General features: G+C 36.1%; 1 pseudogene across 1 annotated transcript in view; it reads left to right on the top strand.

Moving 5' to 3' along the window:
* LOC310891039 (adhesion G-protein coupled receptor V1-like) overlaps window positions 1-12,521 on the top strand; it is a 72,534-nt pseudogene that overhangs the window by 4,809 nt on the left and 55,204 nt on the right. Inside the window, exons 4-7 of the transcript in view lie at window positions 562-832; window positions 1,631-1,960; window positions 5,061-5,237; window positions 5,719-5,942. The product of the transcript in view is annotated as an adhesion G-protein coupled receptor V1-like (transcript). The remainder of the gene's footprint in view (window positions 1-561; window positions 833-1,630; window positions 1,961-5,060; window positions 5,238-5,718; window positions 5,943-12,521) is intronic.

Genomic DNA, 12,521 nt, shown 5'->3' with positions numbered 1-12,521 from the left:
CCCAGCACTTCAATATTCACTTTTTTTTTTTTCTTTCTTATACACAGATACAGGAAACGTGACATTTCCATAATCACAAATATTGATAAATTATATTTCAGTGCATAGGCAAATAGTTGAGTCACTTTATTTTAAATAAAATCATTATTTAAACACTCATGCCTGACAATTGTATTTTGATATAGTCCATAAAACAGTGTAGAAATTTAGTTGAGAAAAAGTTTTCTGAAATTTAACATCTTTCCTGAGAAAAAATATAAACATGCCAACTTTCCTCTTCTCAGTATCTTTCTTACTGTAAACAAAATAAATTTTAACTAATGTCTTTAGATATATTACTCATGTCTTTATGTATATTATCTCATGAATAAGCAACCTGAGAAAAGTCTACTTCTGTGGTATGATTTCACAAATTTTAAGTCCTGACTCAAATGTCAGTAGCAGCAGTTAATATCGATTCCACTGAAGTCAGTATAAATCTTCCAGGGAACAGATAGCTAAGTAAACCGATATTAATTATAATTGCATGTTACAGATTTTTATTTTCATTCAAAACCACAGGTTTGAAGGGATCACGATCGTAAGAAATGGTGGAACACATGGAAATGTTTCTGTGACCTGGGTCATAACTCGAAATAGCAGTGATCTGTCACCTGTGACTGCAGACCTTGTTCCAGAGACCGGGGAGATACATTTTGATCAAGGACAGATGCTGGTCACACTTTCACTGACCATTATTGATGATAACATACCAGAAGAAGCAGAGCCCTATCTTCTGAAGCTCTTAGCTCATACAATACAGGGAGGCGCAGAAGTCAGCGAACCATCTGAGGTAAGTTTGATTTCAGAACTTGTTTTGAGGAGGTGATAGATAATAATTAGGGAGTAGGATTAGGATTAGGATCCACCAGTTTTGGTGGATTGGCTAAATTGAAGTAGTTGTGCTTGAGTTTAAGTGAAGCAACCTGATGTATTCTCAGTATAAAGAGCCACATCCAAAGTCTTTGGCTTAACATATTTTATAAGGCCAGACCTATTTAATGCAGTAGCATTTAGCTTAGAATATTCCCATCATAAATATCATTGCATAACTGCTATCTTGATTGGTTGCTTGCTAAGAGAAGGTTGAGCATTTATTTTCACTTGCTTATTTGCTGTAGGTACTGGAATGTTTTACACAGAGTAACAGCTTCAAGAGGATGGCTTAGTGATTAAGACTAACCTCTGAACTTTTAAATAAGGGGTAATTAGCATTACTGACAATTCTGTGACTCAGGTCCCTACTTTGCTTTTTGAACATATGATTGGAATGAATTTGGTGAATTAAATGATTTTTTCACAGTCTGAAATATATTCAAATTATTCACTTTGGCTGCTGAACCAAAAATCAGTTATTCAAAGCTCATTCTGACATAGATGAGGCATAGCAGGAAAGTTGCTGCTATCAGTGGTGTGCTGCTTGTGCACAAGCAACACTTTGGGGCTGTCAATCTGATTTCTTTCTTGAGTGCCAATTCACTAACGATAAAAATGTATGATGACAGTCAGGACATACTTTCATGAAAACGTGAAAACTGTGGTGTATATTAATTGTAGCATTGAGTAAGTGATGCTGTTTTCTGTTTTGCAGCTTTTGTTTTACATTCAGGACAGCGATGATGTTTATGGCGTAATAAAGTTTTATCCTTTGGAGAATCAGAAGATTGAAAGTAATCCAACAGGACGCTTTTTATCCTTGAGTTTTGTAAGGGAGAAAGGAACAGTTGGAAATGTGCAGTTAGTTTATACTGCACTGTATATTCCAGCTGGAGCTCTGGATCCTGAGAGAGCAAAAGATGGCATTCTAAATATGTCTAGAAACAGCATCCTCCTGTTTCCAGAAGGAAAAACACATCATACTTTGAGTATACCAATAAGAAAAGATGCATTTCTTCAAAATGGTGCTCATTTCCTCATACAGGTATCTCAGCTGTTTTGTTTTTGTTTTTGTTTTTTAGCTTATTTAATATGAGGAATATGATTCAATAATTGATCCTTCCCCTTGACTGTAATTTAAATGACCATTCCTGTAAAAAAAAAAAAGTGCTTAGCTCTGAAGCAAAGATTTTCTTATTTAAAAAGACATCTTTCATAACTATGCTATAAAGTTTTCTATCCCTAATCATTAGTAATTAAACAAATTTTAAAACTAAAGAGGATTCAGGTACTAATCATGGAATTTATCAAAATGAGATCAGCGTTGTCTGTTGCTTGCCCCTTGAAGCATGTTTCTGCTTGGCCTCTGACTTGGAACGTGAAAAAAATAAGGTTCTTAAAATTAAATTACTGAAGCAGGAAAAATTTCAGAAATGACATGCAAGTAAATGTATCTTGGGCTTGATACAGGTCCTTCTCCAGCAGGTCATCCCCCAGCCTGTACTGATACTTGCGGTTGTTCCTTCCCAAATGCAGGACTCTACACTTGCTCTTGTTAAACCTCATCTGGTTTCTTCCTGCCCAACTCTCCAGCCTGACCAGGTCCCTTCCAACCCCTACAATTCTGTGATACTGTGATCTTTGCTCTTCCAGCTGAACTATTCTAAATTAAAAAGGGTCAAATATACATTATATATTATATGTATATTATATTGCATTTATATATAAATTTGTTAGGAGAACTTACTTTTTTTTTTCCCTGTATAGTTTTCTTCACTTTTTTCTTTCCTTTTTTTTTTCTATCTCAATTTGTAAAAGATAACTTTTATCATCGTTGAAGGTGTTGATGTTATATCCATGAATTTCAAATTTGCCAGGTTTTATATTTTCCTTATAGTCTACCAAAGACGTTGTAATCACTTCTAAGACCTTTGAAAGATTTCCTCCCTCCACATCCTTCTCCCTACATTCTCTTACAGGAGGAATAATGAGAACAAAAAGTTTTGCCAGAATTATATTGTTTATCTAATATGCAATTTTATTTATTTATTTATTTATGGCATTCACAGTTAGATTAGGAATTGCCTTCTGAAATACTAGAACACGTTAGTATGTTTTATGATTGCAAGAGGTTTGAGAGATCCACAAAATTCTTAAATGTCTAATTCCATGTATTCAATGTTTTTTTTTTTTTTTTTTTTTTGTCCTTTGACTGTAGTCAAGACACACATCTGATAAATATTTCAGAATGTTCAGTCATTCCAAGCACTTTGCCTGGATTTTCAAACTGTAGATTCCAATCTGTTTTTTTTTTTTTCTGTACTTTCTCCATGAACTATAAATAAAATCTTTGTTTGAAGAAATTAAATCAGAGGAGCTTTCCAGCTCAAATAATTAATTTAGAAACTCATAGAGAAGGAAAACACCACTATTTATCACTGTGACAATCCTTCTGCATCGTGAATAAATGATAATCTCAGTGAACATGTTTAGAATGAGTTGTACTTAGGCAAAATAAAGAATTGACTCAGGAATCAGCAGAGAAGCAAATGAAACTGTAGGATGAATAAAGGTACAGGAGATAATGTTAATGTGAGATATATTCCTTAGTGACACCTTCAATTAAATAACGTGCTGTAATCAGAGATGCGATTTTTGGTATAGCTAGGAAGATTAACTCTGAAAATTAAGCTCATAAACTAATTGTTATTGTTCAAATAACTATATATTTTTTTCTCTTTGTACTGGTTTCCTTTAAAAGGTACTAAAGGAAACATTGCAGAAAGAGTAAAATCTCTGTTCTTTATTGATTATTACTTTATTCCAAAGGTACCATACAGGATCCAAATACAGCATACACTTTAAATAGAGCAAATTGTTTTGGCTGTGTAGTATTTCAGAAAGTTTACTGAGCTAATAACCGCACAATGGTGCACTTTCATCCTGTTAATTGCAGAATCGGGGCCTATGCTAGGAGAAAGCTCAGAAAAGAGGAGAAACAAACAGTGCCATCATCTGTTCTTCAGACTTTTGATAACAAGTTGGAATGGTTGAGAATCAGTTACTAAATACAGTATTTGTAAAACATTTCCATCTATCATCAGATAAATGTTCATGCATATTTCTGGGTGTTACTCAAGCAGTTGTGGAACAAAATATGATACAGCCCACATATTTATAGAGTTTGGTTTCAAGAACTGTAAGACTTTAAAAATCATCTTTTGAAATGGTGAACCATGATTACTATATGAATTTAAGAAAGGCCACTATTTTATCCCCAAAAAATAAAGCTTTACTCTATGATAACACCTGATAACTCCAAGAAAAAATGTCAGTGGGAGTTTATGCCCCAGTGAAATGTTCACAGAAATATATGCAAATCTGTTATGGAAACATTTATTGTAATGATGCATGTAGACAGAATCACATGGAATAAATAATATTTAAAGGAAATAATTAAACAAGCAAGTTCTGCTTTCCTTGGTGTGTCACTACTGGTGCTGGGCTTAGCGAGTGATGCTTCCCTTTTAAAGAAAAGGATGAAAAAAAATCTATTTCCTCTTAGTATCTATAATCTATCAGAAATGCAGTGACAAGTAAAATACAGTTTTGAAATACTGTACTGAATTTAAATTCTTAATGTGGCTCTGGTAGTTCTTAGATAGAGAATTCCTTAAAATTTTGTGGAGAGGAAAGAAAAGTGGATTATTATTTGGCTGTTTGATCAAGGGCTGTAAATTATTATGACTTCAGTGATTTCCCTAGATTTTTATCAATGCAAGACACAAAAAATGATGTTAGACAATTGCCTATGCTGCTCATCAATGACTGTTGTTAATAGCTCTAGTAATGTGTCAGCTGATCTGGAACAGAGTCTCTCTCTCTGGCTTGATCTGTGTTTAATTACATACACTAACATGATTTGTCTGGGAGGTGTACCATTCTGCTGACAGCTCAACAATATCCACTTAATTTCTTTGACATGTCTACTTACAAATTTTTATAACAGCAGTGCTATCAGTAGGAAGAATTTGCTCTGGAGATGTATACTTCCTTTATATGAAAATTACTCTGAAATGTCAGAACTGTTCTGACTTGGTGCTGAGGCTTCTTATTTCTCACTTTTCTTTTACTTTTTCCTACAGCTGGAAGGAGTTGAACTGGTGAATAGAATTCCTCTAGTCCCATCTGTGAGTCCTAGATTAGGCGAAATTCGAAATATTTCTTTGAGGATTACTCCAGATATTGCAAATGGAGAAATAGGCTTTATTAGCAATCTACCGATTATTCTTTCTGAACCAGAAGATTCCCCTGCTACGCTGGTAAGTAAGCCTTTTTATATTGTCTTTTGCTATGGAAAACTTATTTGGAGAAGGTGGAGTTTGCTGTATTCAGTGTAGCATTTGACAATTAATGTGAGGAAAAGCCTTCCTGTAAGTTCTGTCTTATCCTAAATATTCTCTTCTTTAAAAAAAAAAAAAAAATGCTCTGAAATAATCTGTTACTGATTTCCAGAGAACTGAGATTGGTCTTTGCTTTCTGTGTAAGTATCTAAAACCAGTTAGCCCTTGATGCTCACACAGAGCAAAAGATACTGCAGTTAGTCTCTCTCACCAATTGCGAGCATAGTCATGTAAAGTAGGACTGAGACAAATCCTGAATAAGATAGATCATTTCCCATTCTCAAATTAGAACTGGCCAAACTTTTGTTTTTATTATTATTTATTCAAATAGTAATTTGCAAGGGAGTAATCGGTTTTGCATCTACTTTTGCAAGTCACAACAAATTAATGTGTTTCACAGGTTTCCATTGCATTGCATCGAGATGGGACTGATGGTCAAGCAACTGTGTTCTGGAGTTTGAAACCCTCTGGTCCCAATCAAAAGGCGGTAACACAGGATGATATAAGTCCTTTTAACGGCTCCGTGGTTTTCTTATCTGGACAAAGTGATACCACAATTAACATCACCATTAAAGCTGATGATGTACCTGAAATGAACGAAACTGTGTTATTAACTTTGGACAGGTATTGTACCCTATTCTCTATTCATATGTATCAGCTGCGGTACTCGATTTATGCATAACAGATTAGCACAGTGTTAATTACATGGTATTGCTTGCATTGTGTTGATATGTGTCTGAAGAAATAGTGGGCCCTTGTTTCAGACTGTGTATGGGTTCTTTGACTGGAGATCAATGTAAGAAACCATTTTGCATTTATTATCTAATGACTTAACTGTTTATATTTTCATGAAAATTCTGTATGCTATTTAGAAAGTTCTTTCAGTTTTGATCTTTTTTATAGCTCTTGGTTTTAACACTTTTTTTTTTTTTCGGAAAAATAATATTTAGTAAGATAATGGGAAAAACTAAAGTGAGAACTAAAAAGCAATGCAGAACTTTTTCTGTCAGAAAAAACATTTATAACTTGGGTGTCACTGTAGAATTAGACTTGCAGTTTATTTGTTTGATCTGCATGTTCAATATTCCTTGATAATTAGATACTTCTGTCAGCTCATAGCCCCCAGAATATCCCAGTGTGACTATTATTGCAGTCTTCTGCTAATGAGAATGCAGTGGGGTTTCTGAAGCACAGTGTTCTGGTCTCCCTTCTCATCTAGTGGAGGATTTTAGGATAACAGGCTGTAAGGGCCCTCAGGTGATACTATTATCTGCATGTGAACACTGTTCAGAAAACTTAAATTAGTTTATAATCAGGAGTCTTTTCCCTCTTTGAGTTACTAACAAGAGTGTCTTGGCTATATCGTCTGTCCTGCTTCCCACAGCTCAGTTACATAAGTAAATACAGAAATACCACCACACGTGCTCTTGTATTACCTCCTATTTGTCTAAGGTACATTTTCCACTTTTACTGAAAACATACTACAGTGGTCTGCCAGCACCAGCTTCCACACTGAACATCTACTACTTACATAGTCCTTACCTTATGCAGAAGAAGTATTTTTATTCTGTACAGGAAGCGTAGGCTAGCTCTTAGATATCCACAACAGATATCCACAGTGATTCCACATTAGCAAACAATAGGCAAGAAGCTCCTCACGCTGTTGTTGATCACTAGAAGATCCCATTTCAGAAAACATGGTTTTCGAACATCTTTATGGCACACAGGGAAGATGTTATTCCTTTGCGGGATTGGCTTGCTTGATTAAAAGGTGGCTGGTTAATGCATGTAGTTCAGAACTAGTTATTTTATTCTACCTTGGCTACTCATTACATTAAAAAGGCAATCCTTTTCAGAATAAAAACAGAGACTATTGCAAGCAGTTCTCCGCTTTCTTTCTGTGGGAGAAACTGGTTTGTCTCAAGGAATTTTTTTAGAGTCTCTGGCACAAAGGGGGAAACTAGGATTAGAAATGATGGTTCAAGTTTTGAGTGTAAGGTGGCCAAGAATGCAGAGTGGTATTGAGGTAAACAAGTAAGTAGATAGAAGTAAGCAGCATGAAAGGGTAACTTTTTTGATTCACGTGTGTGAAAGTACAGTTTTCTGCCATTTATCCTGAGTTACAACTGTAGGCTATACCTTGAAAATGGTGGCTGCAACAGGGATTGAACTGGCAGCTGAACAAATACAACCAGTGTTCTGCTTTTGCTGTGTATGGTGCAAGCCGTAGGCTCTGTTGATCATGAAGTGGATGGTGAAAAGTGTGCCAACAGTAAGCAGCTTTCCCACACTTGGCAGGGTCAGAGAGTGAACCGAGGAACAGGTGGTCTGTCCTGGAAAAAGAAGTAAGCAAGGAGGAGATAGAATCTGAACTTTTCTCTAGACCTTGGTAGCATCCCTCACTTCAACTAATTAGCAGAAGCCAAGAATGAAATGACTGCAGAGATCATCCTTTCAGTACTAGACATGACTCTTCAAATTAGGGTTGAAGGATACTGGCAGGGTTACGTGTACGCCCGTGCTATTGCTTTCAGCCTGGTTGGTATTTTGTGGACAAATAGAAGATTTCAGTTTCCGAGGCTGGCAGCCAGCACCTCACAGCAGTAGTGAATGAGCATGAAAACAAAGATGCACTGTGCTGTAGATGTGCTTGTACTGTTCCGTAAATTGTAGCATAAGTCAGCGAGAAAAGAAAGCATGTAAGAACTTTAATGAAACTACAGACATAGACATATGTTCATAAGCATTCAATGTATTGCAATTATTAATAGCACGGGTAAAATAATCAAAATAATTAGTTCTAACAAGGATGTATTATTTACGGCTTAGTGGTATTGTCAAGGCAGTTCAATTTTAAATAAGCTTTAAGTGCATCCATAACTATATTTTTTCCAAGCCATTAAAAACAATGTTATCCTTTCTTGCTTTATGCTCTCTATACTTAGACCACAGATATTAAAACTAGCTCTGAATTTTGTCCACAAACTGGAGGAAAATGTATAACATGAAAAATATGATTCCAAAGAACACAGATGAGTAATGATGAGTAATGAAGGAGCAAGAGAGTCTTGTATCTGCTGAAGCTTCTTTATATTTTCTTTTTTTAGGAGCAGATTCAGGTTGAATGCCTGCCCTATCTGAATAGGCCTGAATTGAGACCAAGCATAAATAAAACCAGATGTCTGTAGTGAAATCTATGTGAGAAAGGAAAGACCTTGGTCTTCTTGATGAATGTAGGTGGAACAGGCCATGGAAATTGTGTGTGTGCTTTGTGAGAGCATATATGCATACTAGGGCTGTTCATTTTACCTGGTAAGCACAAACAGAAATCAGTTTTTTTTAAATCTGATTGCTGTTTTTTCCTTCTACACAACGTAATCTCTCACTGGCAGTTATCAGCCCCCCAGTTAAGGTGCAGACAGCTATCAGTTTGGCACCTGGCACAACCAGAGGGCCAGAACCTGCAGGGTATGTGGGCTGGGGACGTGGCCTGTGTTTGTGCTCATGAGTGAGTGGTGGTGAGACTGAGAACTTGGAGACTTTGGGATCTGGGGATAAATCACTTTTATTTTGTGGAAGTGATAATCAACAAACAGACAACTGTTTAGGCAGTCCTTATGCTCCAGCATTTTTTGAGTCTTAACTCATGGAAGTTAGGATGCCAGAACAGATCCATATGCATATGTTACGACATAAATCTCATTTACTATATATAATAAACTGAAGCAACGTTATTTGAAGATTTTTATTGTTCTAGTGATTTCTGTGATGGGATACAGATTTCCATAGGCTGACATTCTGTCATCAGTTTATGTGGAAAATGATTAGACCTATGAGTTATGAAGTAATTTTTTGAAAATTACAAATGTAAAATACAGACTTGACTATTTCACTGTGAAATATCTGGCAGTTTTTAAACATTTTTGGGTTTTAGAGGTTGCTACATGTCAAAAAGTTAGAAAAGCATAGGAGGGCCATTTAAATCACTGTGTAGTGTTGATGGACAGGGCTTAAGGGTTTATGTGTTGTGGGTTACTCACTGCCATACTGCTTAATGGAGCTAGGATTTTCTCCTTACTTGGTAATTCCCTTTGGTTAGTGTCTGTTTCAAAACCATATCTATCTTACTTATGTAAATTTTCATAGAATCACAGAATAGCTTGGGTTGGAAGGGACCTTAAAGATCATCAGTTTCCAACCCCAGTGCCATGGGCAGGGATGCCACCCATTAGATCAGGTCGGCCCACAGCCTAGTCCAACCTGGCCTTGAAAACCTCCAGGGATGCCTCAAGGGTTTGATCAGACTGCGTTTTAATGGGGAAAAAGTCATTTGAAAATAGTAGAATGTTGAAATGAGTGCGCTGGACACCTACTGCTTGTTTTCATTACTTCTCAAAATAACAACATATCTCTCCTGCTATGACTCAGAAAAATTAAAATAGCCTCAAAAATCAAATAAATGATGGATTAAACCTGGAGAGAAGGTGTTTCCTCTGATGAGAGGCACTATGGAAAGTCTAATGTGGCAAATCCTACTTTAATGCAGTTCTTTAGAGCTAGAGCCTGCCTCTAATTAAATCAGTAGATAATCCTGAAAAAATTGAAGAGGGGGTGAACACTGAATGCAAGCAAATTGAGTAATGTTCCACAAGCAATTTCACTTCCCCCTTTTTGAGATACCCTGATAGAAAAGAAAGTCTTTTAGAGAAGTGTGGTTTAATAATGACAGCCATGTAGATTCACAGTGGAAATTAAGTTTCTCATGTGTCTTTCAGAACACTCAGGTTCTGCAGAAATTCCAGATTTTGTCAAAAGTTATTAACTTCAAAGCTATTTTTCATTTATTTATTTAATTATTTTGTGGTTCTAGTTAGTTCTTAACATTGAAATTCTCATGGTACCTTAAACTTAGTCAAAACTCTAATTTCTCCTATTTTCTTGTACTGCATGTTTAAAAAAGTGTAAGAAACATTTTGAAGCTCCTGTCAGTTGTCCTAATTCATCTGTAGTTCTTGCTACATAATAATTATGATTTTTTTTACTGAAAGAATTTCCCTAATGATCAGTCATTTCACATTAGTCTTGTTGTATAAGAAATGCTTTACACACTTTGAGGTTGTATTTCTTTTGGCAGCATCATAAGCATTGCCAGGGTTTACTGTCTGTGACGATATGAAACTTCATGTCCATACATAGCCATTTTACAGGAAAAAATAAGCTGAGGATAAAAACAGGGAAGTGGCTTTCCCAGTGACTGGTATCACCTTATTCCTGGTCAAGAGTTCTTTTCACTAGCTGGAGGAGCTGCTGGCCACGGTTAAGCCACCATGTCAAAGCAGCTGTTTTAACTTTTATTGCTGCTTCTGAATAGCCCTCTTTGTCCTGTTTCCATACTGCTGTCAGAGGAACACCTAAAGAGCTGGTTTCACATACCACGAGGAGTGAAACGGGACTGAACTGGACCCGTGTAGTGTCAGGCAGTCTGGGAGCATCTCCTCCGTGGTGTAAGGGTGGTATATGAACGCCCCTCTGTTCTTCGAGGTTGGAAGTGCACGTGGCAGGGGATGGGGCTGGTGTCCTGGCAGCTCTCTGGTGGCACGGACCCTGTGTCCAGCCCCGTAGCTCCTCCGGGTCGATCTGAGCTGGCTGCTGGAAGTATTATGCAGCTATTTGCTGAACGCTTCACCTTGCCTGGTTTAGCCCTGTATGGACTTAGGTTTAGCACATGAAGAGTACACTGAACCGAAAAGCAAGCATTTGGATTAAAAGGATAAAAGTTTGCAGGATGTGAGTATGATAATTGCATTACAATGTAATTGTTCAAAACAATAGAATTGGGATTTTTTTTTTTTTTATTATTCCTAGAAAAAAGTAAACCTGTGAGAATACTTTACAACAAACATTTTGGATTTAAATTTAAAATGTACTTTCCTAATTTATCTTTGTTCTCTTAATTCTTCTTTTTTTTTCAATACTATTTTTTAAAAATTTCTTGTTAGGGATATGCATTCTATGTTATGAAAAGTTACATGTATATGCCTTAGAGTATAGATATAAAGAATACTACTGAGTGCACCATTCTTCGAATCACAGAATGGCTCAGGTTGGAAGGGACCTTAAAGATCATCCACTTCCAACCCCTCTGCCATGGGCAGGGATGGCACCTACTAGATCAGGTTGGCCACAGCCTCATCCAACCTGGTCTTGAATACCTCCAGGGATGGGGCAGCCACAGCTTCGTTCATTCATTGTTTGCTTAACAGCATCTTGGAGCTGGAAACCTAAACCTAGCTGCTTCTATTAAGTTTCTGCATAGGATGTTTTATGACTTTTTGGAGAAGTAACTAACATTACTGTGCCAGGGCAGTGATAGCGGTCTGACCACTCATGGTATCAGCCAGAGAAAAAAAATGACCAGATAATAAATAAATAAACAAACAAACAAACAAATAAGTAAATAAATAAAAGGATCCAGGTGTTCAAGATGGGGTTTGTATGGAGAAACCACCTGAACAATGTTCTTTTTTACCAGTTGATGGACTGAATTTTACTGGTTGCTTCCTGACCTGAAAGCTGTCTAGGTTTAATACATATCAAAAGCTCACTTGATATAGTGATTCATTTTTATTTTCTGTTGTAAATTATTTTACTAACAGCTTAGCGATATAATTAAATTTTAGCATTACCAACTCTGGAATCTTCTCCTTGATCTTTTCATTGTGTTAATATTTTGCTGTTTTTTGAATGCTTTTGCATGTTTCTGAGGGAAGGGAGAATGTCTCAATATATACCTAGCTTCAGTGAATATCAATAACAAATTTCAATTAATTCAGACTTCCTATTCGAAAGAACGTCTGTGAATGTATTTACTTCTCAGAATTTAGAGTGAACTCTTGTCTGTATTGAATTCCAAATTTAAATTATTTTTGAGATTAGTGGAGCCCAATTATCACCTTACAAACACTGTTTTAATCTGTTTTTGGTGCTTTGATAGACGATACAGTTTTTGTATTTAATGTATTTTTGATTAAGAAAGCCAAAATACATGATTACTATTGCAGAATAATGCTGCCCTTTTGACTGACTTCATGTGGCAGTTTTGTTATAAATGCTTGGTTGAAACTTGATTTAATTTTTTAACCTTTGATTAGCAAATACCTTTTCCTTTCCCCTTTTTCTTTTTTTTTTTTTGTCCCTTTATTT

This window comes from Anser anser (genome assembly GCF_964211835.1).
Source record: "Anser anser genome assembly, contig: HAP1_SCAFFOLD_199, whole genome shotgun sequence".
In the NCBI taxonomy this organism is placed as follows: domain Eukaryota; kingdom Metazoa; phylum Chordata; class Aves; order Anseriformes; family Anatidae; genus Anser; species Anser anser.
Note: the sequence above shows the minus strand (reverse complement) of the source record. Positions and strands in the feature narration are given on the sequence as shown.